The 6093-nt window shown below is 47.4% G+C and overlaps 1 long non-coding RNA gene across 1 annotated transcript; it reads left to right on the forward strand.

The window, feature by feature from the left end:
* The first annotated feature begins 689 nt into the window (after nucleotides 1-689).
* Nucleotides 690-1328, forward strand: LOC128821185 (uncharacterized). The gene is made up of 2 exons (XR_008441026.1): nucleotides 690-865; nucleotides 1138-1328. It is a non-coding gene; the product is annotated as an uncharacterized LOC128821185 (long non-coding RNA).
* Nucleotides 1329-6093: the final 4765 nt, after the last annotated feature.

Below are 6093 nucleotides of genomic sequence, written 5' to 3' on the forward strand. Positions count from 1 at the left end.
ACAGTACCTAAAACCCATCAAAACGAACACTTCATACTCACACTTACAAAACCCACTCCAGCAGAATTATAAACCTACCCTCTACTTCATGGTATGACCCATATAGACTTTTGTAGACCTTAAACAACAGATCCTCTTAAAATTTTACTGTTTTAATTATATTTTTATAGCATCAAAATATTACTACATAGTAAAAAAAAAAAAATCAAAAGAAAAAAATCTAGCAAATTCCACAACAAACAATATTCAACAAAACTCAATCCCAAAAAACCCTTGCCATCAGCACCTGAAACAAGAACCGTAACATTCAAGAAGTACACCATGTCCGTTATCATACATCAACTACGAACGAAATAAAACGATAAAATCAATTCCTAAAAACCACCTCAAAGTCACAACATCAAGGAACTTTGCAAAAGTAAAAGCCGCGCTCCCAGCACCGGGCGGAAGGCGGCTTCCGGTAAGAAAGCGGCTCCTCCGGCGGCTCCTGAGGGCTGCAGGGGGCCCCGGCGGCGCCCGAGCCCCGCGCCCGGAGCGGACGGAGCGACCGGCACCGGCCGGCACCGGCGCAGCGCCCGCGCCGCCTCTCCCGCCCGCCGGCCCGGCAAAGCTCCCCTCGGCTCCGCACGCCTCGCTCCGGCGCGGCTCCGGCAGTCCCGCGCCAGCCCGGCCGCGCCCAAGTCCCCTTCCACCTCGGCAGCTCCCCAGGCAACGCCAGCAGCTCCCGCGCCACAGCCTTGGCTGCCGGGCCAGGGGCAGAAGAAGCGCCCTCCAATGCAGCGGCACAGCCCGATTTCAACCCTTCAAACGCTGCGAGAGCTGCAGCCTCCTTCAATTCAACCCCCGGAACTTACGCCACACTCAGGTGCTCGCCTCACTTCAACAAGGGCAAATAAATGTGTTCTCCCCTTCAGTTTCATCCCCTGTAAGAGCAGAAAAGAAAGTACTTTCCTCAAATGATAGTAAAAGGGGGATTTTTACCGCAATCCAAACCCTTTACAAGGACGGACAACACGTCCCCTACCAACTACCCCCTCCATTTAAACCTCAGGATGATGAAAATGGGGGGGGGGGGGCTACCCTCAAGTCAAAACCCAGCATACAACAACAATATTTTTCCCCTTCTATTTGAAATAGAACACAGGGATTCGCTGCCACCCCGGGATACCCCTAACACCCTGGAAAAGGCATGTTTTCCTTCAATCAAGACCCTCAAAACCACGAGTGCACGGGAATCCCACCCAGTTCAAACACAGGCAATAATGGAAGAGAAGTTGCTTCCCTCATTTTGAATTTCTTTTGTCTTAATAAACCCTAGTTTGTTTGGGTTTTTGGTTGGTTTTTTTTTTTTTTTTGTTTTTTTTTTTTTGTTTTTTTGTTTTGGGGTTTTTTGGTTTTTTTGGTGGGTTTTTTTTTTTTTTTTCGGGGAGCAATGGGGAGGGATTGGCAAAACGAAATTTAAAAGGGAAAGGAGAAAAGTCCCCCCTACAAAGGCACACCGTCTCACCTGTTTGGCTGCTGTTTCCCGGCACAAAGGTTTGTCCCTCGGCACCTCCTCTGAGCAATGCTCCAGGTATCCAAGCGATCCCCCAGACCCTGTCTGAAGCTCTCACCGTCCTTCCATGAGACAACCCCGGGAGCCCCCCCCCCCCCAAACTCCTCTTCCCCAACAGCTCCATGCAAGAGTGAGCTGAGGCAAACCCCCTAAAACAGCCGCCGGCAGGAGCCGCCCCCTCATCATCCTCACAGCTCACACCTGGGGCTGCTCTGAGCCCTCATCATCCTCACAGCTCACACCTGGGGCTGCTCTGAGCCCTCATCATCCTCACAGTTCACACCTGGGGCTGCTCTGAGCCCTCATCATCCTCACAGTTCACACCTGGGGCTGCTCTGAGCCCTCATCATCCTCACAGCGCACACCTGGCGCTGTTGCCACTCTCCAACAGCGCCTCTCCCTGTCCAGCACACAGCCCACTTCTCACAGACACACACCAAGCAGAAATCCACTAGGGGTGTTGGCTTTTCTTAGTCCGTCTGGTTAGACGATTAAAACACGCACATGCATTGATGGTCATTGAGGGAAAGCTTTCCAGTGGACAAAATAGTCATTTTGGAAGCACACTTTGATACACCTTCAGAAAAAGCAGAATCAGCACCAGCTCCTAAGACCCTTGCTGAGGAACCCAGCCCTCCTTGGGACACCCAAAGCAGCAGACCTCGAAAAAGGAGGGAAAAAGTCAAGCTTGGAGTGGAAAAAGAGAACATAAGTACACCAGCCTTTCAAAATGCCTGCACACAGCAATAGTGGGAACCAGTCACATTTCTCCTTTCCTTGCTTTCTGTGATGACATAAATATGAAGTAAAAACACGTTAAACAAAAGGCAGAGCTAGGATTTTACAGGTCTTCATTTTGGCAGTCTGGATGACAAACGCCTCTTACGGGACTGTGACACGTTTTGGGGACTGGCAGAGAATGGAGGCAAAAGGTGCCAGAGCGCCCTTTCTATTCCCTTCAGCCCCTGAAGCTGTTCTGATGGTTTCAGGGCACTTGCTTGGTTCATTCCTAGATCAAAACGTTATGGCATTATTTTCAAAACTACTACCCATGCCCAGTCAGAGTTTCCTACATTCCTGGATACAAATGAGTGGATAGAGAGAGGGTTTCTTTCCAAATGAATTTAGCAATACTTTCCTATTTTTACCAATACCTATAAAAACGAAACATTTGCCAGGATTTAGTAGTACTCTACACACCCCCCTCCCTGTGCATTTTGGGGCAGCTTTGGGTCCCTCGGGGGGACGGCACCCGGCAGGACCCCCCCTCATTCACCACCCACCTGCTCCTCCGCCGCAGCGTGCGTCCCTCTCCTAGGGACCTTAGGGTGCCCCAAATGACACCAGAGCCCCGAGTCTTCACCCCTTTTTCCTGGCCCCCAAAGAAGGCACAGAAGGAGTCTTAACTGCCCCGGACAGCAGCCCAGCACTTGCTTCCATCCCTTTCCACATGTACATCCCCCCCGAAAGGGACTCTGCCGCAACAAGAAAGGGGGGCAGCCGCCAGAAGGGTCGAAGCTCCTGCCCAGCCTCGCTGTCACGGGCGAGGGGCAGAGAGAGGGAGCGGCAGAGACGGCGGGGACGCGGCACGGACGGCACGGCACCGAGCGGGGGCCGCTCTCAGCGCGATGCCGGCAAAGCCGCAGGTCCGGCGGGGCCGGGCGGGGTTTGACCGGCACGGGGGGATCCGCCGAGAGCCTCCGGCCCCGTGCGGGGACTCCCGCAAGGGCCCGGGGCCGCCGGGCTCCGGCCCTCTGGGCTTTATTCTCCGGCGCCCCCGGCCCCGCGGCTGCGGGGAAAGAAGGAACGGGGCGACGGCAAGAGAGGAGGGCTAGCAGGGCGTGAGACAGCGTATGGAGGGAGGTCGGGCTGCGGAGGAAAGCGGGAGGGCAAGGGAAAGGCCGGGAGCGGGGAAGAGGGACGGTGCACAGAGGAGGGAGAGAAGAGGAATAGAACGGAGGAGCGGGATAGGGACAGGGCAGTGGGGGTCGGGTTTGCGAGGGAGAGGAGGGGAGGGTCCGCGGACAAAGAACAGGAATACGGGGAGGAGGAAGGAAGGGTAGAGGGGGGGACGGGAGGGGAGACCGAAAAGGGAGAGAAAGGGGTCGGCTTTGGGGAGAGAGGGAACTAAGGGATAGAGAGAGAAAGAAGGGGAATACGGGAAGGAGGAAGAAAGGAAGAAGGATTGGTAGAGAGAGGGACAAGAGGGGGAGCCTCAGAGAGCGCCGATCCACCCCGAGCCCGCCCCGGCGGTCCGCCCTGCTCGGGATGCTGCGCTCGGCGGAGCTCGGCTCGGTTCGGCCCCACTCGGCTCCTCGCCTACACTCGGGCTGTTCTCCGCTAGACTCGGCTGGATTCGCCTCTTCGGCGCAGCTCGGCTCGCCTCAACTCGGAGCCGCTCGCTCCGCTCGGCTCCGTTCGGCTCCGCTCGGCTCCCCGCGGGAGCGCGCCTCCCGCGCGGCGCGCACAGCTCGCCGCTCTCCTGCCGCCGAGCCCCGCGCCCGGCCCGGCCGGCGCACGGAAACCCCCGCGCCACATCAGAGCCAGCAGTTTCTGCGCTAAACCCTTTCTGTCCTAGAAGGAGATAAACTTCTCTACCTCCTTCGTCTCCTCAGTTTTCTTCTTTGATTTCAAAATCAGAGTTACAAAAACCTACTCAACTACAAGACTCAGTAAGTAGCCGAGAAAGTAGTCCCGTCAATTTCAGAACCTAAAGAACACGTTATACTTAAGTTTCCACACTTAAAAAAAGAAAAATCACACACGAGTCCTACTCACTGTGTCAAGCCTTATTTAAAACACACCAAAAAACCCTAAAAGAAATAGTTCCACAACCAAAACAGAACAAACAAGTAACACTAACTAAAACCACGCATCCAAATACACTGTTTATCAGTCACCAACCCGAAAAATCTCTTTTCAACGTGTCTCGTTTGTATACCTCCTCACAACTAACCTTATCCTTTACAAACACTAAATTGCAAATCAAAAAACTTACACATAACATAAACTCTTCAAATAACATTTATACACTCATACCCCAAATTACAGGTAAACCACCAAAAGTCAAATTACTCAAATCATTACAAACAAATACTTGTACAATATTTAGTTACAAAACAACCCCCAAACCACACCAAACCACAAAGAAGTTACCTCAAAACAGCAAACCTACAATTTAAAACAATTAATCCACTAAGACCAAACTTAACAATAATACATTAAAAAAACCCCAAAAAAAAAACCCCAAAAAAACCACAAACAAACAACCAAAAAAAAAGAACACCCACCCAAAAATACCCAATCGCTCCAACACAAATTTACTTCTCAGGATCAAAACAGTACGACCTTTTAATAACCTAATTCTATTATTTCTGCATCTCTTTTAACACCTAAAATAACTACAACTCACACTTGAACCACATTAAATGAACTTACTTATTAACTAGCCAAATGAAACAATAACACATCTATAACATTAAATAAATTACTGCCAAATAGGAACATCTTTAAACATACTACCTTACAAAATAAAACAACTGTTCATTTTTTATTATTCACACACAATCATAAATATAAAACATTTAAAAAATATATAAATTGATGAAATCACAAGAAATCAATTTACAAAAACATTACAAAAATTTTAAATTAATCAATCACACATAAATAAAAAATAACGAAATAATATTTTCAAGAATTAAAACATCACTAAATAACTTAAATCATTATTAAAAACTAAAATACTCATCTTATTAATAATTACCGCTTTTTATCTCCCCTACCGATTTAAATTTTTACATAGAACTCTACAAAAATCCTTAACAAGTAGATTTATAACTTAAATTTAAAACATTTATAGATAAACATACTTCATGAATAATCTACACACCAAACAACTAAACTAACAAGAAAAACCTAATAAAATACTAATATATTCATAACATCAAAACCCCAAATCATTAACATAAAAACCCATATAAACACATGAAAATACCTACAGTTAAAAAAGACGTACCTTAATGAACAATATTCACAGCTTAATAACTCATTACAAACTCTTACCAATTAACGATTAACATTAATTACTTGATACCAATAAAATACAAGAAAATGTTACTTTAGCCAATAACTATAATAAAATATCATAACTAATAACTTAAAATCTCACTTTATTAAAAATATACAACGATGAAGCAACGTATCATAAAAAATCCCATTATTATCACTACACAGATATACGTATATACATATATCTATCTACAGATAGATAGATCATATATCCATCTCAACAGCAGCATCTGCGACCGATTCCTGTTTTCTCTCTTGTCTCCTAAATTTATTAGCCATAGAGGATGGAGTAAGGAAATCATTTTATTTATCACCTTGTTCTCCAGAAACCTGAAAAACAAAATAAAACAGAACAAAAAGAAAAAAAAGAAAACCACATTTGAAAGGCAGATCCTCACCAGCAGCTGGTCCATCTCCTACGGGGGACCATATTCTAGGGCACTTTTGGTGCACTTGCCTGAACCTGT

Source organism: Vidua macroura, chromosome 35 (assembly GCF_024509145.1).
Source record: "Vidua macroura isolate BioBank_ID:100142 chromosome 35, ASM2450914v1, whole genome shotgun sequence".
NCBI classification, from domain to species: Eukaryota; Metazoa; Chordata; class Aves; order Passeriformes; family Viduidae; genus Vidua; species Vidua macroura.